Genomic DNA, 14955 nt, shown 5'->3' with positions numbered 1-14955 from the left:
AAAAAAACAAAAAAAAAAAAAAAAAAAAAAGAAGAAGAAGAAGAAGTGGGAGCTGGAGAAAGGGCCTTCAGTCACATCAGGTATGTATCCTTGAAGGAGACTGTAGGACCCCAGGTCCTCCTCTTCCCTTTTGTTGTCTGGTTTGTGAAATAAGCAGTTCTCCTCAGCCTCACATTCTCAAGATGGGTGTAAACTCATGGAGCAGAACTTTCAAAACTTTGAGCCAAAATAAACCATTTCTTTGTAAGTTAACTATTTCACATATTTCGTTATAGTAATGAAAAGGTACTTAACACACAGACTGTGCCACTTCAATATTCTGGGAACGTGCATATAGACACTCTTTAAGATTTTTTTTACCTATTTTCATTTCAGATAATTCCTGACAGTAATCTCAGAATTTCCTAAACAGTAAAGACCTATTCATACATTTATAGATGATTAAGTTATTTTCTCACAAAATGCACATTACTTCTTTTGCTAGCTGGCTTAATTAGCTTTGGTTTAATTCAAGGTCTCATGCTACAGTAAAACTTCATATTTGGACTAATTAATGGGAAACCCTGTTTTTGTCAGTACTGACTAAACCAACACAGAACAGTCTATGTTGATAACACAGAATCTTAAAGTACTTAGGAGCCAAAAGTCACTGAGTGTGGTGGCTCATACCTGTATTCCCTCAATCACGACTTACTCAGGAGGCTGAAGCAGGAGGATCACCTCAATTTTGTGGCCAGAATGGGCTACTGAGTGAATTTAAGACCATCCTGAACTTGAACTACACAATAAAACCCTGTCTAAAAAAAAAATGTCAAAAATGTACATTATATATTGATCCAATGATTATTCAAAGTTCTGTGGGATGAGTCAGTACTCCAATGTTGCCACCATTCAAAGTACTTGGGAGATTCTTTTATAAAAAATTTCAAATACTATTAGAAAGTCATTAGTTTATAGATACAACTTTCATTTTTTTCTTCACACAAAACAGTATTATGTGATTTGATTATCAGTCTCTTTTAACCATGTTTGCCTCTAAGTATTTTAGGGGGGCTTTGGATGTCTACAAACCAAAACCTTACTTGCTCAAGAAAATCTGGCTACTCTACCAATTAATATCAGTTCTTTCAAAAGCTCTACCCTTACTCTCATAGTAATGGAATGAAGATGTTTAAGTCTGCCTACCGTAAGTTCTTAGAGGACTTTCTTTAAATAGTTATGGTTTGATACTCTCAAACTCTTCTCCTATGCAATGAAAGATTTTATCTTACATAATTTAAATATGCCTGTTATAATTTATAACCAGTTTTTTCTTTATAAGTAACATAAAGCCAATCCCAATAAAAATAAATTATATACTTGGATACATATTATACTATATTTCAAGTAGCTCACTTGTACATTACAGTTCTGCACAACAACAAAAAAAATGCCTTACTGTAAAGTGTAAATATCCTTCAAAAGTTCTATTTTTATTGCCAAGTACCTTCATCATTATGAATTTGCTGCCAACATAAGAAATTGTACATTAATACAAACGCCTATTGACAAGAGAGCTAGATGGGTTCTTCCCAAGATCCACATTCATTCATTCATTAAAATGATTAATTGATCATTGTCTTTTAGTTGTTGAATGTGTGCTATATTGTCTTGATTCAAATCCAGAAAGAATAGATATTCAGTAGAAGCCTCTCTTATCCTTGTCCTCCATATGCTAAGATTCTGTTTTCTTCTCTTCTCTCAGGAAGCTACTCTCATTGCACTGTTTGGTTTCCATGCAGAAGTATTTGTAAGAAAATGCAATGTTACATCTCAATTCCCAATTTTTTTAATGGAAAAGAAAATCTTAATGGTAGTTTTTAAAATGTTGACTGAGGTATAATTTGCACAAAACAAAATGCATGCTCTTACAGTGTATAACTCAATGATTTTGATAATGTATTCTGTCAGGTAGTCCTGGCTGCAGTCTTTAAACAGCTCCACAAAGCAAGAACTTTGTTCGAACCATGCAAGGCAAGAACTTTGTTCAAATCACACATTGGTAAATTTACAGTTCCTTAGAGATTAGTCAAAATAATATATAACCTGATATATATATATAAATTTACAGTTCCTTACAGATTAGTCAAAATGATATATAATCTGAAAACTGAACATAGTACATAGTACATGAGACAGACTTCTCTCATGCCACCAAGACTTTCCTGCACTAGATAGTGCCAAGCTCTTCCTGAGAATATGATAATGAAACCATCATCTCCAGAACACTCCTAATTTTCTCAATTCATGCTAAACTGAGTTGGGTAGCCCTCCTCCATGCTCTCTATAAAGCACATTTCAAATCTCTTCTTTGTTAAAAAATTTTTTAATTTATTAGTACATGTTTGTAGTACATAACATTTACATTCCTTGTGGGGAACTGGAATGTGTACATAATATCTTACTTCCTTTTTTCATCCCTTTCCCTTCCTTCCCTCCCCCAACTAATCTCTTAACAGAGAAGATTCATATTATAATTATTCATTGCCTTTGGAAAGTATCCTCTTCTACAAAAATATAAGCTCCCTAAATCAAGATTTAGGGACAACACACACTAGCTGGCACAGAGTAATCGTTCAAATGACTAGATAAAGCACTTGCAGGAGACTATGGCTGTGCCCATCATTGGAGTTATTTAGATCAGTCCTCTAGTTTTCACTGAAACGAAGACCTGTGAACTTTTAAAATACTGGAGCACCTACTATAGGTCCCAGGTAGTGTTTTGCAGGTACTGGATGTATGAAAGGTAAGGCAACGACCTCTCCCCTCCCCCATGGAACAGAGATAGTAACATTACTAAACCAAATGTTTTTATACAACATGGAAAAGCGCAGTTTTTCATAATGCATACAAACTTTTAAAGTAGCAACTGGAAAACTGTTACTTACAAACTGAAAAATAGTTAAGGCTATAAAGTAAAAAAGTCCTGTTACTTGGACCTATAAGCAGTGGTTAACGCATTAACTTAGGAGGAAGGCCCTTTACCTCTTCCAAAAACATTATGAAAGCTTAGATGAAAATGAATTTTTGATTGAAAGGGAGAAACGCAAAGAAAAAAAAAGTACAAAGACAGAGGTGTGCATTCATTCAACAACCCTCTATCAAAACATTTGGTAATCTCTTACAACCTCTCCAACCAAAGACTGTTTCTATTTTGACAGTGTCAGAAATTATCAAATGTTCCTTGCCATTTATTTCATTCTTTATAATGTAATTCAAGGCCCTTTCTTAAACACATCATAAGAACCAGGGAAGTCTTCTCAATAAAATAACAGAGGGCTGCGCCTACCTCACAAGCTCAAGGTCATGAGTTTGATGGGGAGGGCAGCAGGGAGAGAGTGAGGGGGTAAGGGGGAGAGTGGGAGAAGGAGGAAGGGAGGGAGAGGGAGAGGGAGAGGGAGGGAGAATTATTCAGTTGGAAACAGTAGAGTTGAAATCCACTCCAGCTGTTCCACAAGTTCAAATGTACAGATAAGCCACCATCTATTTTTAGGTTTAGCTGTGCCCACCCTTTAAGAATCACTAGTATACCACAAGAGCTCAAATGCAATCTAAAACATTCTCCCTTAATTTATTCCAATGCTATATGCCTCAAACTGTTCTGACACCTGAATATATTACAAAGTAAAGTTATTTTCTCTAAAATTGTCAACTTTTTTAAAACCTAAAAAAAATCAAACAAATCAAAATCACTGTCAAATTTAAGACTTCATCTATCAATTTTAAGACCTCAATCAAGTTTAATAAAATCCTATGCACTAGAAATGGTTCTCAGATTCCCAGATAATACTTGTTTCCTAAATTATAAATGTGGACTAGGCAACAACTTCTTGTGCTTTACCTCACATAGAACAGCTAGCTCTTGACTTCCTTCAAAATGTTTCTCTGGTGCACACAGGTGTCTATGTTTGTATCCTCAGCAAAAAATTGTGGCATTATTTTCTGGGGAAATAAGGTGCTCTTCATCCAAATCACCCTTAGGGTGACTTTTAAGTATCAAATTTCAATCTGTATTTGTCTTTTCTGGTTCAAAAACAACTGGGCAATTAGAATGCAATTCCATAGAGTAATGGTTAATATTTTGTGGTTGGTTTGTTTATTCTGTAACAGGGATTCAATTGGGACATTGTGCTTGAGAGGCAAGTGGCAGAACCACTAAGCTAAATCTCCTGCCCTGTGGTTAATCTTGGTTGTCAACTTGATTGGCTTTAAAGAGACTGGGAGATTAATGCACACTTCTTGGGGACTTTATCTGGTCCCTGGCCTCTTCTCTCTTTCTCTTTCACTCTGCTTCCTGGCTGCCACGAGGTAAAGCAGCTTTCCTCACTATGTCCTCCAGGATGTATCTAAATCATGAACTGAATGAAACCTCTGACAACTGTGAGTCAAAATAAACCTTTCCTCATTTAAGTTAATGTATGCTTGTTATTTTGTCCCAGCAATGGAAAGGTGAATAATACACATACCATGCATATATTCTCTCACAAATGTGAAAAGAAACCAATTCCAAAAGCAGATTGTAGTTAGAGGAGCAATCCATCATATTCAAAGCCATGGGCCAAAATTTCCAAGAGGCTGTTCTACAGATCATGAAAATTAAGCGACAGTAGTCTTGCCTTCCCACTCCCCTCCCAGTGTTGGGGGACTGGACCAAGGGCCTCACATTCTGAAAAACATTCACCAATCCAACAGTCTGCATCTTGAAGCCAGCACCGCTCTATTAGAACATTGTTTCAAGGATCATTATTTAGAAAAGGTGTAAGAATCTACAAGGTGTGGCTTTTTTCTCTCACTATTCTTTGCAACCCCTCAGAGAAAATGAAGAACTCAACTTCCCTTCTCATTTCCTGACCGACTTAGACATGGACACTCATCCACAGATAATATACATATATGTTTATTACTATCTCCAAGAGCTTTCTGGTTGGTTCTTTTCTTGCTTTTCTTCCCCCCAGTGCCAAGATGGAACTCAGGTCCTCTCACTTGCCACTGAGCTACATCCCCAGCCCTTTCTGGTTGCTTTTAAACAATAAGTACTGATTAATTATTATCTTCAAGAACTTTCTGGTAAATAAACAAATGGTGACAATCATTTCTCACTATTCCCTCTCTGTTCCCAAAAAAGCAAGAATCATTAATGTTGCAAAAATTTTACTCCTTCCCTCAACTCAAATAAAGGAGAATACCAGCTATGTTTTACATGTACGTGGATCAGGCACACTATATACCCATCTCCCTTACAACCATATAATTCTATATACAATAATATTCAGCTTAACATTGATATATAATAGCACCCTAGACTGACATACTTAAGTACATTTATGAGTTGTGTTATTTTATAAAAAAGAGTCAAAAATGTGGATCAGGCCGGGGATTTAGCTCAGTGGTCTGCCACCTCCCTTGTAAGCACAAGAATCCAAGTTCGATCCCCAGTACCAAAAAAAAAACAAAACAAAAAACTGTGGATCAAAGCTGGGCATGGTGCCTCAAACTCTGTAATCCCAGCACTTGGGAACCTGAGGCAAAAAGATCACCAGGAGTTTAAGGTCAGCCTGAACCACACAGCAAGAGCCTGTCTCAAAAAACAAAAATAAACAAAACAAAAAGCAGCAGATCAAGTTCATCAATATGATCAATAGGTTTTCATCAGAATAGAAATATGACAACAGAATGACAAGTCACAGACTGTCACAACAATAGCACTCTGGAGCTGGCTTAGACTGTCAAAATTCAAGCCTCTCAATACCATATACTCTTTAAAAACCACACGAAGAGTTTGCAAAGTATGGCACATGGAAAGAAGTTTGAAACACAGTAGATCCTAAAATGCTGTGGCACAAGTATCTAAAACTAACAGCTTCCACTGTCAAATGTCAAAAAAATATGTATGGCTTCCTATGTCTTGACTCTGCCTATCGCCTCCCTCCCATTTTTCTTCTTAATTTCAAACAGATGAAGGGGGAAACAGGGTGAAATAACTCTTCTAATTTAACACTTGAGGGTGAACACATCAGCAGATTCCAGTTCTCATTCTAATCTCCAAACAATGCCTGGCACATAGACCCTTGACATAGATTGCCAAATCTAATTAGCTACCTTGAAGCCATGTACCTCTGTTCCCTTTTTGTCTCGGCCACTTAGAGGCTTAAGTATCTGTATTACCACAAAGCTTGTCACATTTTCTAATGAGTGATTTTACTAAATTAGACAATGACTATAAATATATGCTGTAATCGTAAATAATTTTTAAAACATGCATAATACTTGTCAATGTTGAAGTTTTGCCCCTTTAAGTAAACATTTAAGAGTGGCAAAATAGAATTGTGATCAATGTACAACAAGGCTATCAAGTATATAGTAGCCAGGAGTCACTAGAAACATGAAAACTTTTAAGATACATGACAAAAAAGTAAAATATCTCAAATTACAAGAAGTTAACATTTTTATATATTGAATATTATAATTACCTGTTATTTTTACCTTGCTAATGTGTCTATTAGAAAATTGTTAAATGCCTATGTGGCTCACATTATATTTCCACTGGAGAGTGCTAGCCTGAAGACAGACAAACACGGTTCAATTCCAAGTATCAATGTTACTCTGCTTTGTGCCACTTAAATAGCTGCTTCATATTTGGACATCATTTCCCCCAACTGCAAAATTAGAATAATGTCATCTGAAGATTGCCTCCAACACTAACATCCTATGATTGTTCACCGAGATAGAACTCAGGTCTTCGCACTTGCCACTGAGGTACAAACCCCAGCCCTTGCTGGTTGCTTTTAAACAATAAATACTGATTAATTATTATCTTCAAGAGCTTTGCTACACACAAATGACCACCAGGCGTGGGAATGTAAGTTAAATGAGCAAATGCTTTGGTATTGCATAGTGTGGTGTTTCCCACAGATATGACGTAGTAGAACAAATATTTTTCTATCAAAAATCATTTTTGTAAAAACTGTGTTTTTATGCAACTTGTGATAGTAAATATTATCTATATTTTAGGGGAAAAAAAGTATCATCTTCTTCACTGGGTCATGGTGAAAATTAATGACCACTGGATCAATCCTAATGGCTAGCCAATAGACAGTAAATGACAGTCATCTTTTTTTAAAACAGATACTGAAGACAACTCAAGATCTTGTGTGTGCTAATAAGCAAGTGGTCTACCACTGAGCTACACCTCCCTTTTTATTTTTCTTTTCTTTTCTTTTTAAGACAGGATCTCACTAAGTTGCCCAGGCTGGCTTTAAACTCAAGAATCCTCCTGTCTCAGCTTCCCAAGTAGCTGGGATTATAGGCATGTAATACCTACCATTCCCTCATAGCAGTCATAAGCCCAAAGAAAGGCTTACAAACTACCAGTGACACCACCACTCTCTTAAGTACTTCAGCCTCTCAAAAATAGACTTCTTTTAACAATATATGGTTTATTATATTATATTAGATTTCTACATCTGATTAATATCTGTTAACTGATTAACTTAAGTCTACAACCCTGATCAATACCAACAATACCTGATGTAATACCAACATCTGGTGATTTTTGGTTTAATTTTTATATAACTTAGTATTTTCTCATTTAAAGGCTTATTGTTTCCATCACTCTAAAAGGCTGAAGCAAGAGGATCACAAGTTTGCAGCCAACCTGGGTAATTGAGTATGACTCTGTCTCAAAATAAATTTTAAAAAGGCAGAGAATACAGCTCAATGCAAAGGCCCTGGGCTCCCAGTACCCACCCTCAAAAAAGGCTTACTTTTCATATGCTATTTCAGTTCTACTGTAAAAGGCTAGTGAATGTTAGAGGAATTCTTTTGTTCATACATAGCAACTTTAAAGTAAGACCAAAAAAGCAACAAAGTCAAAATCCTACCTACACCAGAAACGAAGTTTCTAAACTCTCAAAGCCCCAAAACTAGTGGAAGTTCACCTGACATAGATTAAAATATGGTTGGCCCTCAATAGGATAAACATGTTAATGTTTCTAAAACTAATCTAGAACTTACTGTCAAGCAATCAGCATCCAATAAGGGGGTGGGGGTGGTTACCTTTTAGTCCTAAGTAGCTTGTAAGGAAAACTTACTGCAAAAACCAGCTGTTCAAGTTGAGCCTTAACATGCATTTAGGGAGGAACTGTTAAAGATAAACTAGTGAATAAAAATCTCTTACTTCGCTTTTAAATGTAACACAATTCTGTTACTCTAATATCAACCTGCACCACAAATAATAAATGTCAATTCTCTAAGTATATAACCCTTTGTGGAAAAGCCATTTTACATGTTACAATACAATTTTAAGGGTGCATATACATGTAAGAAGTAAAAAAATTTACTATCTTTTAATAGGAAGAGGAGAAATAAACTGAGATGATAGGCACACTACTGCCTTGCTAAAGGTGGAATAGAATAAACATACACTAGTAGTTAAATGGATCAGTTTTCAGCAGAATGACCTTGACCCTATTTCTATCTTTCAAAAACACATAAAAATTCCCATAATCATTATAAAGGTGACTCAATACTTTACATATCCGGTCAAGTAAAGTAAATTAACCGAGTTACTCTAAAATTTCCTTTTCCTCAATAAGAACTATTTAGCCATGTAAGAAGTACCACAGGTTTAAGTACCTCTGACTCACTGCTTGAAAACCAGAGTCTCTGAAATTACTGTGATAACTGTCAGGCCCACAGGTACTATGAGAGGTATAGGGTGTGACTTTACATTAATAGAATAGATGCCTTCACAATGGCTTAGTAGCAGAAGAAAAAAGTAAACAAAATGTACCAGTCTGCCACTTCACCTGGCTATCCACAACTGAGATTGATTGACTGATTGATTTTTGGTATTGGGAACTGAACTCAGGTCCTTGTGCGTTCAAGACAGGCGGCAGAACTACTGAGTTAAATCCCCAGTCCTCCACAACTGAGTTTTAAATGAGTATGATTCAGGTTGCTCACAAAGTAGCTCTACTTCCCCAGAAAAGTATTGAAACCACATCTTAGATTTCTTTTTAAATTTTTTCCAAGAACCTACTACACAATGCTAAACATAAACTATACTGTGAATGGAGTTGTTTAGACTAAGTGTTCACTTTTGCAAATATGTAGATAGTCCAGAAAATTCTGAGTTTTACAAGAGGAATTCCACCTTATTCTTCTTTAATGCTTTCAAGGTTCAGAATGCCCTTCTCTCTCATTTCCTTTCCCAACTCCTCAAAACACAGAAAGTTGCTCCATCCTGTGTCCACAGCTCAGTTTGTTCTTTTCTTTCTCCAGTACTGGGGATTGAGCCCAGAGTCTCTGCACTGAGCTACAATCCCTGTCTTTCGTACTTCATTCATTTTGAGATAGTCTCAAGTCATCTAAATCGCCCACACCAGGCTCAAATTTATGATCCTCCTGCCTCAGTCCCCCAGAGTGCTGCAATTAAAGGTAACCACACCAATATTAAATCTTTCTAATGACATTTACCATACATACTCATTTTCCTGTTTACAAATCTGCCTTGATCCATGACTTTCAAGCTCAAGAAAGCAGCATATGGAACTACCAGGCTCTGAGTACATCAGCTCTTTCATAAACCTATCATTTTTTAAAAGCTAAAAATCAACAACATCCATCCCTTGCTCTAAGGGACCATGAAAGCATTTCTGAGATTCCTCAGATTAACTAAAGAAAAGCTATTAAATTCTAGAATGATTTGACTACTACCCAAAACCTGAATGAAATTTAAGAAACAAAACATTCCAATTCCAAAAGAACCCAACCAAAAAGGTTCACGATACCATTCCTCATACTCTGAAGTTACATGTGGGTGTTCTTTTACCCCCTAAAGCTGCAATTCCACATAAGATACCCACAGCAAACTTTAGAAAACAGTACACTAACTCTCCTCCCAGACCATTTTAGTTGTATCTGGTTGTGTATTTTTCAAATGCAACAGGAAAGACGATGACTCAGGAAGATGTCAATGGTCTCTTCTTCAGAGTTAAGACCTCATGTTATTTTCCTGTTGTTGGTTCTTTCTTATTTTTCTCCCTCTTCCTTTAAATTCTTGCCTATTGGATTTGCTCTGTTGGGCCTCATGATGTTGTCTTTTTCTAGGATATTTTTAAAAATTGTTTGGAGTGCTGGTTTGGTATTCATGAAGTTTCTCAGGTGTTCCGTGTCATAAAAGTATCTTATTTCTCCATTAATTCTCCTAGTTTTGCAGACACATCAGCCTAAGTTGGAGGCTGTTTTCTTTTAAAGCTCGAAATAACTCACTCCAGGCTCTCCTTGACTTGAGGGTTTGTGTTGAAAAGTCTGTTGTGATTCTAATGGACTTTCCTTTACATGTAATTTGTTTCCTTTCTCTAACTGCTTATAGTATTTTGTTCTTCTATTGGGTTTCCCTGGATCTTGATTATTACATGTCTAGGTGGAGTCCCATATGCCTCACTTATCTGTATGTCAAATTCTATTGCTCTGTTTGGGAAGTTTTTGCTATTACTTCTGTGAACAGTTTTTTATATGTTATTTGCACTTTCTCCTGCTTTTCTTGAACCCCTATTGATCTTATATTCTTCTTTTCTGCATCATCTAGGACCTAATAGATTGGTTTCTCATGGTCCCTTACTATTTTTAAGAGCTCTTTCTTTTCATGGTCACCTGCCATCCTGTCTTCTGTATCTGATATTCTATCTTTAGACTGGGTTAGTGTGTTGTGCATACTTTTAATAGAGTTTTTAATTTCCTGGATATCAATTAAAATATGTTTCATGGATTCCATTTCTTTCTTATGCTGGGTCTTCATAGTTTCCATTTCTTTCCTATGCTGAGCATTCAAGGCATTCATCATGGTCCTGAACGCATCTATTTTTTTTAATCTGTTTTTGTTCTAGAGTTTGTAAGTCTTTTATCTGGAAAATTATTTCTGTTTTGAGTATTTCTAAAGCCTCATTCACCTTTTTTTTTTTACTTCCTCTGCTATCAGTTCAGATTTAAAAATGTATTTACCAAAGCAATTTAAAAATACTATCGTTGTCAAGAGTAGTAAAAAGCTGAGTTGCTCAGGCATAAAGTGCTTGTGAGGCTTTTCCAGTCAATACACTCATTAAACAAAACAGGATCCCAAAAGCAGAGGCCTGAGAACACACACTATTCTCACCACCCCAAACTGAAACCATGGTGACAGGTAACATTCATCTATGCAGGGTGCCTGGGCTGGGTAGCCAGCCTCCTCTTTCCTGAATGTGAGCTTTTTTTCACTGGCTTAGTACCAATAGCCCAGAAAAGAGCTGAGAGTGAGAAAAACGGTGCTATTTCAGCTCACCTGAACCTGACTTCCAATCCATTCCTATCTCCTTTTTTCCCAAGGAAACACTCCTTTCAGATTTAAAACAACACTTTCAGACAACCCAAGATTTCTTTCTATAGCCCTGAATAAAATGAAAGGGCAACTACCACAGGCAGGGCCTAGAAACTAAAGCCATCCCATAACCCTAAGCTAGAAAGTCACATAGTTCTAGTCACAGCCTGTCCTAAAGTTCTGAAAGAACCACCTCCTAAAGATCTGGTTCCACAAAAAGAGCAGAAAATTATAGCTTGGGTGAAAAAGAAAGCATGGGGGGGGGTGTGCCCTGACATGAGTGAAGCCCTGGGGAGGGGTAAAAGGAGAGGGAAGGAAAGGGAGACCACAAGCAAACATGCATGGACTTCAGCTACTGCTCCACACATGTATCAACAATCTTCAGGTAACCCACATTTTGTACTTTTGGGGGGGGGTTTTTGAGACAGGATCTCACTATGTAGTTGAGACTGTCTTGGAACTCACTACGTAAGCTAGGCTGGTCTCGAACTCACAGCGATTCTCCTACCTCAGCCTCCCTAGTTAGTGTTGGGATTACAGGTATGTGCCACCACACCTGGCTGTACTTTTCTTCTAATGACTTATTTGTACTAGGGATACAGTGCTGATTTGTAACACACTTCTCCACGCGGTGGTAGAACATTAAGATGAAGAGCTTAGAGCTTTTACAGCACTGAAAACTGAACCCAGCCTTGGCACTGAGCTACATCCCCATCCCTTTTTAATTTTTTTTATTTTTTGGCAGGTATGGTGGCATACACCTGTAATCCTGGCACTCGGGAGTGTAAGGCAGGAGAATTGTCACAAGTTCCAAGACAGCCTGAGCTACATAGTGAGTTCAAGGCCAGACTGAACTATACAGGCTCAAAAAAACAAAACAAAACTCTCATGGTCTTTTAAGAGACTATCACTAGAGGCAACAAAACACTAAGACAAAATGAAGTCTGAACTAGTTAAACATTTGATCCATATATCCATAAACCCTAGAGAAAGCTAATAAATCACATTACAAAACCCTACAGTAGTTCTTTAAAATGTGAAACAGATCTTATTATCATCAGCATGTCCTAAAATACAGCATTCTTATATAGTTTATGAAGGCAAAAATTAAAAAGTAAAAACTCATTGCCACACATAAGGTCCTACAGAGTACAACAAATTTACAAAAAATAGGATAAGAAATACAAGGAAGTAAATATAAGAAAAGTCTTTAAAGATTACTATGGGTCAAATAAAAGCAAATTAATCCTAAACTTTTCAACATAGCTAGCCATAATCTAACAACCATTCCCTCGGTAAATTTCACTGTGCTCCAGTTACATGCTATAATCTGGATAATAGGTATACCAAGCTATAACACTGACCCAGAAAAGAGAATAAGACATATACATAAAAATTTACAACACAGCTCTTTCCGCCGCCATTTTAAATCCAGCTCCATACAACGCTCCGCCGCCACCAGCACCCCCACGACCCCGACCGAATGCCCTCTCGCCCCTGCCGCTGGCTCCACCACCATGGAGGACTTGAATGAGTACAGCAGTATAGAGAAGTTTGCCCAGGGGTCCAAGATTAACACCAGCAAGAACCAACAGATGAAAGCAAAATGTTTATTGGAGGCTTGAGCTGGGAAACAAGCAAGAAAGATCTGATGGAATATTTGTCGCGATTTGGGGGAAGCTGTAGACTGCACAATTAAAACAGACCCAGTCACTGCAAGATCAAGAGGATCTGGGTTTGTGCTTTTCAAAGATGCTGCTAGCATTGATAAGGTTTTGGAACTAAAAACACAAACTGGACAGGAAACTGATAGACCCCCCAAGAAGGCCAAAGCTTTAAAAGGGAAAGAACCCCCTATAAAGGTTTTTGTGGATGGACTGATACTGAGTCCAGATACTTCTGAAAAACAAATTAAAGAATATTTTGGAACCTTTGGAGAGATTGAAAATATTGAACTTCCTACGAATACAAAAGCAAATGAAGGGAGAGGATTTTGTATTATCACATACACAGATGAAGAGCCAGTCAAGAAATTGTTAGAAAACAGATACCATCAAATTGGTTCTGGAAAGTATGAAATCAAAGTTGCACAATCCAAAGAGGTATATTGGCAGCAACAGCAAGAACAAAAATGAGGAAGAGGTGCTGCAACTGGTGGGCAAGGTGGTACTAAGGGCCGTGGCCGAGGTCAGAGCCAAAACTGGAAATACGGATTCAGTAACTATTACAATCAAGGATATGGAAATTGCAACAATGCCTATAGTGGTGATCAAAACTGTAGTAGCTATGGCAGATGTGATTATACTGGGTGTAACTATGGGAACTATGGATATGGACAGGGATATGCAGACTACAGTAGTCAACAGAGCGCTTACAGCAAGGCATCTTAAGGGGGTGGCAATCACCAAAATAATTACCAGCCCTTCTGAAGAGGAAAGGGAAGACATTGGAGAAAACAGAAGATGCTAAAGAAATCTTGCAGGAGGATGTTGAAGATTGGTCTTCTGTTATTCTAATGATTATTTTGTAAAAGACTTTCTAGTATACAAGACACAATTGTGTCCAACTGTATACAGCTGCCAATTAGTTTTGTTTTTATTTTGTCCTTTGCTGGGTTATGACTCAGTGTGGATTTGTGTTTATATACAAATTTTACTTGTATGATTTCATGTTAACCCCCAAATAAATGCTTCTTTATGTGAAAAAAAAAATTTTACAACAGAATAAAAAGCAGTGTGCCCAAAACAAATTGTGAAGTCAGAAAAAGGTTATTTCCAAATCTGAGAAAAATAAAGTGTTACAGGAAACAGCCTTCAAGGATCACATTCAGAGCTAAATTAGAATTAAACAAGAAGAGGTTGAAAAGAACATTTTGTGTCCCTAGAGTCTAGCCTCAATGCTGGCACACAAAATTATCAATACATGTTTCTTTAATATATAATTGGGCAAAAGTACAGTGGGTGTGTAATTTAAGGTGGCAAGAGAACAGCTTTAAAAGTACACAATATCAGAACCAACTGTTGTAGGTCTTACTGAAATTTTAATCTGTAGGCAATGAGAAAAATACTGGTTTTTTTTTCATTGAGTTTATTGGTACATTTTAGGTATAGAGTACAGTTACATTCATCACTGGGATCTTGTACCTTACATGACAGGTCTTGGTTCTCATTCTACTAATGCTTTCATTGAGTTTATTGGTACATTTTAGGTATAGAGTACAGTTACATTCATCACTGGGATCTTGTACCTTACATGACAGGTCTTGGTTCTCATTTACTACTAATGCTTTTAAATAGGGCACCAACATGACCAAAGCTATGTATGAGGAAGAATAAACTGACAGAACTTAAATCAGATGATAGTTAAAAGAGAAAACCACATCCAAAGTAATTATCCTTCATTGTTGGTCAGTCTTTCTCCTTAGAAATCTATTACACCAATTATTTCTGATGATATGTGCAGTGACAGTTGAATAGGCTAAGTAACTACCAGAAGGTGTTAGGAGGCTAAACAAACACCATTATATTACTCCTTACTTACACAAACATCACTATAATTTC

The 14955-nt window shown here is 36.9% G+C and overlaps 1 pseudogene; it reads left to right on the top strand.

Moving 5' to 3' along the window:
- The first annotated feature begins 11211 nt into the window (after nucleotides 1–11211).
- On the top strand, nucleotides 11212–13894 carry LOC104860149 (annotated as a pseudogene).
- Nucleotides 13895–14955: the final 1061 nt, after the last annotated feature.

Source organism: Fukomys damarensis, unplaced genomic scaffold, assembly GCF_012274545.1.
Source record: "Fukomys damarensis isolate Sample0158 unplaced genomic scaffold, DMR_v1.0_HiC HiC_scaffold_7, whole genome shotgun sequence".
NCBI lineage: Eukaryota > Metazoa > Chordata > Mammalia > Rodentia > Bathyergidae > Fukomys > Fukomys damarensis.
The sequence above is the reverse complement of the archived record's forward strand: the minus strand, read 5'-3'. Positions and strand labels throughout refer to the sequence as shown.